Below are 14,284 nucleotides of genomic sequence, written 5' to 3' on the forward strand. Positions count from 1 at the left end.
TTTGACCATCTGCGCACTCCAGTCTGCCACACATACTCACTTTTCTGGGATTGCAATTGTTGCAGACGCATTTCAATATGTCCACGGGGGCTTGGTTTTAGACCATGCTGTTTTTGCTTTGCTCTTACAGTGGGGAGCCTCCCTTCTCTCCATCTCTTTCGTGGTCGTTGTCCCCCCCCACCCCCCGTCCACCACCCTCCCCCGTCCTTATTGAAGATTCTGCTCCTCACCTGACCAAGCCTCAGCAGGGTTCTCCTGCCATCTGGACTCATCTGCATATAGAATCCCTGGCAGCCAATGAGACGCTCTGGAGGAATCCTCTTTTAATGTTTCCGTCTCCAGTGGCCCGTCTGTAATTTCTCAGGCTGCATGACTAGGGGAACTAAAGCGCTAAATTGCTGTCTTGAGATGCTTACTGATTCTCATAGAGTGAACACTAAAAAGTTCTCAGAGAGGGCCATGTCCTAGTGAATATTAACTCTATTTTAATCAGCAAGAGCGACTGTGCATGTAAGAAGCTTAGTCCATCTCCTATTCATTTTGAGGCTTGGGAATGGGACTGATCAATGCCACCGTTTTTTTTGTCTGAGGAGAATATTGACTGTGCACATCTTTTGTTACACGAAGATGTTTTGCATATGACTGAATATCCTGAAGGCTCAACAAATGCCGCACTTGTTTGTTTCCCTGCCCGCCTGGGTGTGTGAGTCCTGCAGGTCATGTCCCTTCATGTTGGCCCCCAGCACCTTTAGAGGAAAGACCATAAGGAACTGTAATAAGAAGAGCGAGCTACTCTGAAACACCCATAATTAGTCCGTTGCCCTTCATCAATATATTTCTCACAGAAGCATTTCCACACATCTGTAGAAGAAGTCTTTAAAGATTTGAATAGTATTCTTACCAAAGGAATGATATCCTACAAGGTATGTGTTTGTGAAATGCAACTTTAATGTCATCCTCAAAAGGGTGGATTGTTTTGTTCTGTGCTTTTTAAAATGGCCAATAACTTTTGCACACAAATCACAGAAATGGCAGCTGCTGAACCAGCTCAGGTTCAGGAGTCATTCATGAGAGGGAGGGTATAACTCAGTGGTTAGAGCACATCAATTCAAGAGAATTCACAATGTGCAGGCACATACGCAGCAAATGAAGACCTGCATAATTACTAATTATGAATTAATAAGGGCAAGAGAGCACATAGAGACATAAAAATAAACATCATACTGTATATGCACATAGTGAAACGCAATGTAGTAAACATAGGCACAAAGAAAAATATCAACATATATACAAGCTGTCATTTTGTATGAAGTAGTGTGCATGTAGTAGAGTTGTGAAAATAGCATTGTATGTGTGTGAATGTAGGTATAATGTGAGATATTATGAGTGAGTGAGTCAGTGAGTCAGTGAGTTCAGTAGGTTGCCAGGTTCAGTTGGGTAACAGTCTGGGGAAAGAAGCTGTTTCTGAGCCTTGTGGTATGGACTCTGAGGCTCCTGTAGCACCTCCCAGAGGGTTGAGGGAAGAACAAACAGTGGTCGGGGTGGATGGGAGCTTTTTTTGTTTAGGATCAATTGTATTTTATGCCTGAGAGCTGGGTACTGGACACATTCTGGGTCACCTTGACAACCTGCAGGGTTTTCCGGTTTGCTGCTGCTGATGTGCAGCTATTTTACCACGCTGAGATGCAACTGGTCAGGATGCTGTCGATGGCGCAGTGGTCGAAGTATCAAAGGTATTTTGGGAGGGAGGCAGGCCCTCCTCAGCCTCCTCGAGAAATACAGGCATCCCTTCACAAGGGAGAGGGTATCTGATGGAGATAAGGGGTCCTCGTTTATGTGGACTACAATGTGGCTGGAACCCATTCGTACAGTACATACTACATATGGGAGGGGCTGCAACTTTTGGACACAATCAGCTTTTTCATCTTCTGCACACACAAGCTTGTTGGGGGGCTGTGATGTGACGTGTAGGATCTCGTCGTTTGTTATGGATTCGGCCGCCAATTCGGCCGTGTTGTCTGCAAACTTTGAGTTGTGAATCAGCAGGCAGTTGTGGGTAAAGAGGGAGTAGAGGTCACGGCTCAGAACACAGTGATGAGCGGCTCCTGGGCTGAGGGTCAGGGTGGAGGAGGTGTGGTTGCCTAAAAGACTGAGGTTGGTCAGGAAGTCCAGTTACAGAGGGAAGGGTTAAGGCCAAGGAAGAGTTTGAGTTTGATGGTTAGCTTGAAGTGGACAATGGTTTTAAAAGCAAAGATTTGACCTGAACAGCATCAGGATGTATGTGTTTTTTGTGTTCCAGGTGGGTCAGGGCAGAGTGCATGGCAGTGGCAATGGCGTCATCCATAGACCTTTTAGGACAGTTAGGCAAACTGACGTGGGTCGGGAGTGGAAATAATTGTCTAAGATGTGGGCCTGGACCGGTCTGTTGAAGCACTTAATGAAAATGGGGGTGAGTGCTATCATGGGCCGGGAGTATTGTAGAATATTCCGTCCACGCTCCCTGACACTTCAATCTTTTATTGAGCTATAAGTATTAAAATATCACATCAATAAAGACCCTGAGCATTATGAACTTATGTTGAAGTGCTGGTGGTTTTATGTGTGGCACATGGTGAATGATTAAACTTTAAGGGACTGTGTCTGTTTGGCAGGTTGCACAACTGAAATCTCCATCTTCCACATGCTCGACACTAAAACGATAGTCCCACATGCATCCCCATGACTACAGGCTCTGCTAGGGTTAGTCTGTAGAGGAGAACATTCAAAAAATTCAGTGAATTTGTACTTTCTGTACATAAAGCATGCATTTGGTGTGTTGGCTCTAACAGGAGCAGTTGCTGATAGCAAGCATCTTGACAGCCATTTTATCTTAGTCAGAGTCATGCTGCTAATAAACCAACTTATGGTGTGGATTAATATGTCATGCTTGTTCTAGGTCTGGAAACTCAACCCAGTTGAGAAGAGAACCTGTGGTTTTGATCCACTGACTGGCCTCATCAGTCATGCGGAGGGTCTCTGCCCCTCTGATTCATTCCCCTGAATCACATTTATTCTTTGCAGGGGTTTGTGTCATCATTACTGTCCTCTCTATTGTCTTGAGTGCAGTGGACACATTTGAATATTTCATTATCACTATCATTTTACTTAAAAAATACATCTAGCTTGTGATTTAAACAGTTCTTTGAGCTTTTTCACACTTTTTGTAACCTGAGAACAAATGCATTTGGTAACAAGCAATACCTAATAAGAATGAGCTCTCATATTATGGTGAATTATTTATTTAGAATATCTGTCATAAAATGTTCTCTCTCAAATATTTTAGGAGTGCCAATTTGGCATCCAAGTGTATTCTCTCGTCAGGATGGTTAGAAAAATGATAGGGATTATGACTGAACAAAATGGGCTGTTCTTTTTACGGCATCAATTCCACAGACAGGAAATTGCACGCTTCAAGAGTGATTTATTTGCTACACTCCTGAAAGTGGAAACTCCAGTGTTACTTTTTCCTTCCTCTCCAAATTGATTAGTGGATCAAAAGGCTAATTCAGTCCTTAAGGAGTTGTGCTTAGACAGAGATCCCCCAAGAGCTTTTGAAGAACTCATCCATAAAACACATCACCCCTGCGGCTACTCATTGCTATCTAGCCTAAACCACAACTCCAAATGTCTAATATTACAGTTTTATTACAAGAATATTCACTCTATTGTTTTATTACTCACAGTATGGTAAGAATACCATACAAATGTGAACTGAGTAATTACAAATCTTACATACTTTGGTTTAATTAATGTTAAACCAAAGTATGGGACAAGGTATATGCTGTGAATCCTCTGTCAAGACAAGCATCAACTAAGTCCAAATGAAGTAGGGATCTACAACTAAGTTAAATGAGAGACAGGCTCATTGATGTACTACTAAAGCGTTAGTGCACTCTGGGTTTGGCAAACGGTTTCATCTTTTATTACCCTTTGATTTACACGTCTCCTTGTATTAGCGGCATATTTCTCAGGCGTGGTGGAGTAACCTGCTCCCAAAACAGAACTAGCTTCAGGGAGGAGTGAGGATGTTATTAAGAGCAGTGTCACACTCCTGGCCATTGTGGGAGATCGCATGTAGAGTCAGATGGAGCAGCATTGCAGGGAGGAGGGAGCTTAATGACCCAAGAGTTACATGATTAATGGAAGGATTTATAAGATTTTTTCTTCAACTTCAGGCACTGCACGGTGAGGCCGGGGCATATCATTTTTTAAGAGCCCCCGCAGCCCCCCCATCCCCACCTAGCACTCAAGGTGAGCTGAGCTTGGAAGGTAGCCCACAGAGACAACAAGGCAATCAGTGAAGTTTCTTTTTCACCAAAGCCTGACGTTACACACACATACACACACAAACCACACATACCCACACATACCACACACACCCACACATACCACATATACCACACACACACACACACACACACACACACACACACACACACACTCATAAACACACATACAAATACTTACACAGGGGACCACCATGCCACTGGAGAAGCTTTCAGGAAATATATTCAGTGTCAGGTGGTGAGAAATGGGAATTCAAACTCTGTTGTGGTAAATAAATATATTCAGGTATTTTATTTCACTGTAGGCCTACCCTGTACCATGCCACCCTCATATATAACAGAACATGTATTATACAGTTGAAAATATGGTGCGTGAGTAAATATGGTGCCCCAACATGTATGGTATGAGTCAAGACTCAGCTGTAGGTATACATATATTTGTTATAATATATTTACATACTGTACCTACACTGTTAATTTATTCTAAAATAAGTATTGAGCTATACTGCAAACAGTAAATCAAATCAAATCAAATCAAATTTATTTGTATAGCCCTTTTTACACGCAAGCATGTCACAGAGGGCTTCACATACGCCCATAGAACTGCCCCTCAACCAACCTAAACCCTCAAGGAAGACAAGGAAAAACTCCCAGAAAAACTCCCAACGGGAGAAAAAATGGAAGAAACCTTGGGAGGAGCAATTCAGAGAGGGATCCCCTCCTCCAGAGACGGTTGGCAAGAGAGAGGAGCAGAACACAAGCTAAACATAGTCATACAGTGTCAATGGGTTTTAAAACACCAAAAATCCATTGTTCGGCTTTATAGACGTTGGATGGGACCTGGAAACTCGCTGTTGACCGTCATGGAGGCTGGTTTCCGGTTGTGTCCAGCCTAAGCCTTCTTTCATAATGTTGCAATTTACATAGTTATTTAGCAACTACATACTAACTGAATGGGTGATGAATGTGTTGTTATCCATAGCCAGTGAGTCATTCTCAATAATTTCTGGTCTTTTGACCTTATTCCATATTGGTTGCCAGTTTGGCTGTCATTATTCCTTTTTTCACCTTTCCTACTTCATCATTATTGTGTCATTTATGTTCTATGTTTTATCTGTCATTCCTCTATTGAGTGAAGCAACTACAGTCAAAAGGAACAGCAATTATAAATGCTAATTTCCAATCAGAGCCCAACAGGTAGGGTGAAAGGTCCTCCAGAGAATGTAATTAAAGCTGTTAAAATGATTGCACTGAAGAGGTGATTGAACTAATACTAATACATATAAAATATTCAAGCTAACAGAAAGCACAAACTGATAGGTCTTTGACGGAACACTCATCATCTTGACTTCATCCCAAGGCACCTGTAGCTGTCACTGTGCAGCATATCTGATAACATTGAAGACAATCCACCAAAGAACATTGATTCAGTAATTCTCATAAAATCTCTTCCATACACAAAGTAATTTATAGGCATTGTGAGGCTGTTTGTAATTTCTCCCACTTAATTTATCCTCAAAAAGGGCCTCTTTCTTGACAGTGAAGTGGAAAGATTGATTGTGGTGGCTTACTAACCTGTTGGAGTGGTGTGTGCATTTTGTAGAAGTGTGACCTTTAGTGTAACCATGGAAATTCATGTCTTCTTTTATCTTTTAATAAAAAGATAACAATTCTCTGTAGGGAGCCTGGGGTTTGCATTTGGAGTGGCTCTCACAGTTTATGGAGTACGATCAGCCCTTTGAACCTAAATCCCAGGATGAAAATCAGCACCAGTAATGCAATCAACCGTGAATGATTGAAGTTAGCAACAACGAACGGCTAACCACAAACAACACAAACAGCGTGAACTCAGAACACACACACAAAGAAGTTGAATATTATGGATAAGGATTGGTTTTACAAATCCTCAAAAAATGTGCAATAGATTTGATCATGAATGTGTCTCCCCTCCACAATTCTATTTCTTGGCAGTGGAAATGTAGCCAATTGTTTTTGTTTAGGTGCTAATGTATGAAAGCATTAAGTGATTCAAGTTGAGCAAATCTGAGTTCGGCAACAACTAGGTTGGAAACCAGCCATGTTTTTCACTTTTTATTTCTCTATACCTGACCCGAGTGTTATTGTAACCAAGTTGCAAGCCTAACTCTAATCATAACAGCTTTTCTAAAGGCAGGTGACTGGAGGTGAAGGTGAAAAAGAATGTTCCCCAGCCAATTTTTTTAAAATATTGTACCAAACTCCATGTTACATTATGTATGTAAAAAAAAGAATTAGAGCTTCATTTTACAAAAGTGCTGTCAATTCTTTATATTTGAACCACAAATATACTCCAGCAATGTAATGTTGATCAAAATGGGTGCACTGCCACCTCGCAGAAGGTCACAGGTTCGATTCTCACCTGGAAAATATCGGCGCTACAGTGGGAAATCTCCTGTGCTTTTTTGCGTGGATGTTCTCCCTGTGCTTACATGACTTATTTTTCATGACTTCCTCTGCAAAGAACCAAAACCAAAACAGATCTCTGTCCTGCCTCTAGCCAGGATGTGAGTGAGTGCTTGGACTTGGCCCCAGGCTGCTGATCTGGCTGCCCACTGCTCCTTGCTGCCCTGAAATGAAGGGTAACAGGATGGAAAAAAATGGCATCAATGTGTGTGTCTTCCGCTGCTCCCTGCTCATGTGTGTGTCTGTTCCACAAAGACCAACTGAAAGGTTTCTTCTACTTCTTCGATAAAGTCTAATAGAACCTGGTACAACTTGATAATGTGGTGGCTTCTGATTGAAGATGAAAGGTGATGGTTGGCAATTCCACCTACGGCTGCATGAACTCTTTTCACTGCATCACATAAAAACACCTGTCATTGTCCAGCCACAAAATCTTTAGGTATTGCGTAACCTGCTTAGCAGCTGGAGCAGCCAGCGATAGCTCTGGGGGCTTTGAGTACCCTGCAACCCAGCCTCCTCATTGTCCCTGCACTCTCCTTTCTTAGCTGCAGCTGAAAGTAGACCTGATTGCTCTATGCTCCGTTTCTGTGAAAGGGACTGATGTTCCAATGGTTTATCTGGTGCTTGCAGCCACTTCAGGGGCTGTAGAGAGTGGGGAAGGCTGTGAATAGAGAACGTAGAAGGGGTGGGAACAAGCATAATTGTGGAAATTGAGTCCGATAGAACACTTCATGTTCTGTTTGGTGTTCAGTGTAAAAAAAACTATAGCATAACAAAACGTGGACTATATAGGCACATTTGGCTGCACTGTATAATTTTGAGGGGTTATAATGTAGCCTAATAGTTTTATATCTTTAAAATCAAATACTGTTGGTCCAAATCAACAAATGCGGTTAAAGAGGAATTTTATTTTTATTAGTGCAGTTTTAGGTGTGAAAGTAAAAGTATTGATTAGAGAAAGCACACTAACCAATCAACAACATAGAGAAAATAATTTCACCAAAAGCATTTTAAAATGTTGGAACATGATGTTTTTAGTGACATAACTTACAATGCCGAGTTGTGTTTCTTTAATGAAGAGCTGAGGACATTCTTTGGAGAGGACTTTGATGTAGAAGTTGCTGTCAATGCACCGTGATGTTGCAGGCACCCTTCTCTCTCTTTTTCTCTCTGAGTATTACACAGTACAAAAAAGCAAGTGGGAAAACAATACATGGCAATATGTCTGATGAATCTCTGATCCACATTATTCTTATCAACTATCCTTGCAGTTGTTAGAAGATTCAGTGCACGCTTTAAACCCAATAATACGCATTACTTTTGTGGAAACAGATTGTATGAAACCATTTCAGTAATCTAAGCAATTAAAAAAAAACAATACATACAAACAATTTATTACATAGAAATATACAAGGAAAGAAGGGCTAAAAAGGCACTCATGCGGCACTCATGTGTTCCCAGATCTTAGATGTTTACTTGACAGAGCTGCGGCCAGGGTCTGTCATCAGATCAATTATAGAATGTGTAGAGCGGTCCAGCCGACTCATACATTTAAAAGTAAGGTTCCTCAGCAAGGCCATGAAGGTGTTTAGACCCATATTACAGAACAGCTAAGAGTATCCTAAGACAGTCATTACAGGCTACTTTCAATTTATGCAATACAAACAATAAATAAACAAATTAAATGAATAGGATTTCTTTACTTAGGAGATTTCTTAAATAGTTTGATGCAATACATTTTGTGTAGATCCCTTATCGAGGTCTACTATACAGTTTACCTGCTACAACTCACCCTTTCTACCTCCTTCAACCCTTAGGTTGTTATATACCTAAATTGCAGTTTTTCTGTGTTCAGAAACATATTTAAACAGATTAACATACATACAAATCGTGGCAGATTCTAAAATATATATTTATTGAATGATGTCAGTGTGTGCCACAGGTATGACTGATGATTCTGGGCAGAACATACTGTTTCTAAATCCATTGTAATACATCAGCTGGAGGTTAGGGTCTTGACAAGGAGAAAACCCAATATTGAGAATATTTGAGTGCCCTTTTGAGTAATTTATAGATGTTACGAAATGTCTTTGGAAAGCTAAATGGCCCGTTGTTTGTGCTTCTCAAGTGAGGTTGTCTTTACCTTGCAAAACAGTGCACTTGTGATGTTACATGGATCTCTAAGGGTGCACGATGACTCAGAGTAGCCTTAGGCCAATCCTGTTAGTTTTGATGCAGGGACCTGAAGCTCCATGTACATCAGAGAAAATGACCAAATGGAAGCTAAATATAGAGTGCTTTGATAGGGAGCTATCTTCCCAAAACAATGAAATCACTGTCACATGCAGGCAATCTTGTGTTGTAAATGAAGGCCACTGATTTAATGGTATATTAGTTGACACATTGACAAAAAATGATCACTGATAATTCAAATGAGCATTTACCCCCAAAAACCTCTTGCATTAGAAAATATCTAGACTCAACAGAACAACATTACGACCATGTTGATTCCTTTGTTTTGCAACAACCCCTACTTTGTCATCCATCACTCTATTTTGCCCTCAACTGGTTTTGAAATTGTTCTTTCGGTAAACCTAGATGCTGTTAAGAGCTTGTAAAAGCTTACAAAGGAAAAAGGGAAAAAATAAAAAGGAAGAGAAAATTACTTTTCCCGTTATCTATTTCCAAACGGTATTCTTCAGTTTTGGGTTTCAAAATACAACAATCTTTTCGACAATCAAATCCTCCAGTTAGATTGTAAATGGCATCTTTATAGTGTTCTTTTGGATCTTTAGCTTTGCGTTTGGGGGCAGGGCAGGAGTCAGAGGATAGAGGGTCTGGGGGGTGGCAGCGCCTCCAAAAGCATCAATAATGTCTTGATCAGTAAGCTCTCCTGGGTGTGAGATTGGCTCTATTGATTTGTCTCTCAGAAGATAACATCTTCAGTTCTAGACTTTGTGATGGTATTGACATCTTTCGAAATGTCAGACATTTACATATCTGCATTCTTCTCTCTTTCAACATTGTAAAAGAAAAACACATGGCACATGTACAGAAGACACAGATATTTTTTCTATACATAAATAAATGTCTGCAAGATTTTTTTTGCATATACCTTTTTTCTCAAAAAACAGTGTGTTCTGTACATGTGTCACATGGAACTGAAGATGGTATTATCTTCTGAGAGACAAGTCACAAAGTGGCAGCAAAAGCGGAATACTTTGATTTCTAGTCTGTAAGAAAAAAAGAAAATATATTGTGGATCTTAAGTATTAAATGAATGTCATAACACAACATATTACAATGTATTCCATAAACCTGACAGAGGTCAAATATGCTATATTGATTGGGGTCATGTGACATCCTCCCATAGGGCTTTTCATCTATATTCGTTTATATCGACAGAAGGCTGCTGGAGGGCAGAATTGGAGCCAGTGCAAGACTGAGACCCCAAGCTTTTTCAAGGCCGATTGCCAACATCAACCTCATTTGATCTAGTTCTCTGTTGCAGGGATTAGGAATTGAAGCATATGGGCTAGTAGTGTGTCTGCATGCAGCCAAATATAAAACGTTCTGAAATAAATTGGATTAAGCCTTTGTCTAGTGTCATTTTAGATCTTTACATGTTTCTATACACAGCCTACTGATGCTGTGGGCCATAAGTTTTTCTCCATCTGCTGTGATAAGTTATTTGATTAGGAGCATTTCACATTTGAAGCACATTCAAGAGTTTGTCCCTCTTTAAATTGCTTCTCCGTTTTATCTGAAGAAGCTGTGATAATGCAAACACCCCAGCTCTTTTAATTGAATTCCTGTTTAATTAAGGAAATGATTTTCTCACTGACTTTCCTTTAGAAAACACTAAGGACCAGGTGATGCAAATCAGATGTTCTGGGTTTTGGGAAATGTAGCCTACGTGAGAAGTGTAGATCTAGCCTAATTAAACGATGGGAAATTGTGATACAAGCAAAGACTGTCAGTTGTATCATTGTAACTGATTCTGTTGATTCCACTTTGGTCTGGGAACATGCTGCTTGTTATCATTAAGTTTTATTTAAGCACGTTGGCACTTTCAAAGTACTTAAAGAACCCCTTACCACTTATGCCACGCACCCATTCAGTCTCTTTTTACACTTTTGTAATACCACTAACACCTAACACCTTTAAAATACATGGCAATTCATATGCATCTACAATATTTTTACTTTAGGTATTGCTATGTATGTTGTACCGTTGGTAAACTGGTTGCAGTTCATCATGGTACTATCCCATGGTAAAATAAGATGTTTGGAGATGCAGTTTGTGTAGTAACTTTAAACATTGAACATTTCACAAAGTGCTAGAGGGTTGAAACATTTATCTGAAAGTGCGGTGTGATGAGGAGTGGAATTGGCCTATCTATAGCGTTTTTCTCAACCATCTGCAGATGGAAATAGCTGCAGGATATGTATTACTTGTCTTGAGACCGGTGAAACCAATGCTGATTTGAACCAATATTCTCAAAGATGATAACCTAAGGGATGTAAAAGTCGACTGAAACTGAAACTGTCCACTCTGTTTACAACTCCCATTTGTTATGGCTCTCAATGCCTCGGAAAAAGTAATGCACAATCTGCGTGTGTAAATTGTGAGAATATTTCTTTGGAATGCTGCAAGTGGTAGATGTGATTAATACAGTAGCTTTAAGGTTATATTAATGTACCCTCATATTAAATATATGGATGGAAAACGATTATGTGAAATGTGAATGTGAAAGGAATATGAAATGTTGAATCTGTTTTGTTTTTTGATTAGGCTCACATTCAAGTAATATACATATACAGGTACCAGTATTTTTCGCCTGTCAACAAGCCTGTCATACAAGATCCAAAGTTGAAGCTGGTAGTCATGACCACCATTCACATGTCTGCCTATTATCGATTATCAACAATCCAAGAAGTTAGCTCTGTCAACACATCTCACTCTGCCCAGACAACTTCCAACTTTGGTTCTGTGGGGTTCTTACATTCGGAGGCTAGTCATTACTCAAATTGATACAATGCCGGATAAAATATGAACCCCATTTCAGAGCAGAAAATGGTGACATAAAATGCATGTGTGGACATAAAATGTTAGCAACAGTCATCACACCAGAAAATAAATCTTTAAATGAAAAAAATTATCATGCCCCACTATGGGCGAGAGAGTAAATATGAGTAATACATCCCTGTTGAATGTAAATGCAAATCAACTGTCCTTTTGCACTTCTCATTGTGGGATTTGACTGCTTTGGAGAATGAACGCTTGTGTCCTTGTGTATTGATTAAAAGAAAAAACTAGCTAACCTTTTCTCTTTGATTAAATGATTAATCACAACACGACACAATACAATACTGAACACAGTCTAATTAACCAAAAGAAGCCCCGTCATAAGACTAATTAACATCAACAGTAGCCCCACTGATTCGCCTCCGTGTAGGGCACTATTGCATCACAGTGACCATTCTCATTGAGCCTTAATGACAACACATGAAATACGCATGCACAACAGAACCATTAGCACCTATGAATATTAAATTCCCATTACAAGTAATGGCAAATTAGTCATTGACCCTCACGGTGCCATAAGACACATTTGTCAGCTGTGCAACTCAATGTGCTGCTCAACCTTATGGTCAACATTGAAAACAGAGTTCACAATGTCCAAGGGTATTTGTATCTCAAGTGCAATTTTTTGATGCTTAGGGATGAATCTTTATATGTCTTTCTACTTGGATAATTATGGCTATGAGATGTCAAACTTCATTTTTTACTGCGTAACCATAACAAACCCTTGGTGGCCATCCCCCACCAATGATTTACAATGTTCCTCTCCATTCTTCAATATCCCCCTGGAATCCATTATTTCAGCTCTCTTTCTTCTGTCAAGGTTGTGGGTGTCGAGTTGAAAGGACTTCTCAGCCACACCGAATAGTTAAATTTAGAAACTCTTTGAATTTTCTATCCTGTCTGTAGGTGTGGGAAATTGTGTCGTCCCTGAACTGCACACAAATGTGCAGTCTGTAACTGGTGTATTACAGAAAACCTATATTAATGGAAGCAATGTTTACAGGTTGAAAAATACAGTACATGTCATCGGGTGACCTTTAGGAATCAAGATGCCATAGGTACATCAACCCAATAACCCCCATACGCCACGTAATTTAATTACCATTCTCTCATTTTTGATGAAAGAAAGCAAGTGCCCTCAAACCACAACACTCGTTGTTTCAGCATCTGGTTCTACTGTAATCCATATTTTAAATTTTTCTTGAATATGTAGAGTAGATAGGTGTATTTGTTGACTTAGGAACACATTATCTTGACCTCATTGAAAGTAAGTCACCAACAATCCCCTATCCTAGATTGAGATGAAGTTGAACATTGGCCAAAGGCCAGTTTGTACCCTCACTGTTGAAATAACCGGAAGGATGTTACAGCAGGTACTTGTAACAAACAAAACTGCAAGACAGCAAACAAACAGCACAGTCAAGACTTATTTATTTTTAAAGGCTTTGCTTGTACGATTGTTTTTCACTGCAATACAGTATGTATGGTGTTTTGGGGTGGAGACAATATTTGTTTATGTTGATCTTTTCATTTGCATGCAAATACGTTGTTGTTTCCTCTCCAATATTAAGCCTATCTTACAACATCATTAAACATTGATGGACATACAAGCATAAATTAAACATTCTGCTCTCAGTCTGGATGATACAAACTTTCAAAAATGACTGCATTTTCTCCCTATCAAAACTTCTTAGATACACAGCCAGAGGACATGTAGTGTTTGATAGTTAGAGACCAGAGCCTGGTGAAGTTAGGAAAGGGAATGTGACAAAATGTGTTATTGCTTGTCAGTAATGTCCTTGAAAGTGGGTTTACCATATTAAGCAGACATTGACATTGTATGTTACTCTATCAGGTCTAAGAGTTGTGCCTCTATAAAGCTTTCTGTCTTTCAGTGAAATTAGAGCCTCAGAACTCTCTGTATCACATAGTGTTATTTTACGTAGAGTTGCTTAGGCGGTGGTGGTGTGGTGTGGACAATTTCACCATTGCTTACATTCTTTAGGAACATTTATGTGTCGTGTTTCAACCCATGACACCTTTGAGGTATAGGACCAAAAAATGACATTACCAAAGATCAATACTGATGTCCTTTCTGAAGAATAATTTTTCCTTCAAATCTCAGGATTTCAATTAAAATACTTCATTTTAGCAACCAGAAGAGTTTTTTTTCAGATCTATTCTTCTTTTATTCTGCTTTGAAGTTTAACATTCAAGTGTCTTGTTATTAAGACTCGTCTTTTATGTGTTCATTTTAACTGAAGAGATTTCTCCACCAGGGCCTGGGGTTATTGTGTAAGACCACCAACTCCTGGTGAAAACTAAGGAGAATTCCTTCCTTGGCAGTTCATTTCTATGCATGATACTTTGGACATCTACCTTCACAGACGGCACAAAAATCAGGAATAGCCTCTGATCCACAGAGGCAA

Source organism: Hypomesus nipponensis, chromosome 14, assembly GCF_054491055.1.
Source record: "Hypomesus nipponensis isolate SF chromosome 14, ASM5449105v1, whole genome shotgun sequence".
NCBI lineage: Eukaryota > Metazoa > Chordata > Actinopteri > Osmeriformes > Osmeridae > Hypomesus > Hypomesus nipponensis.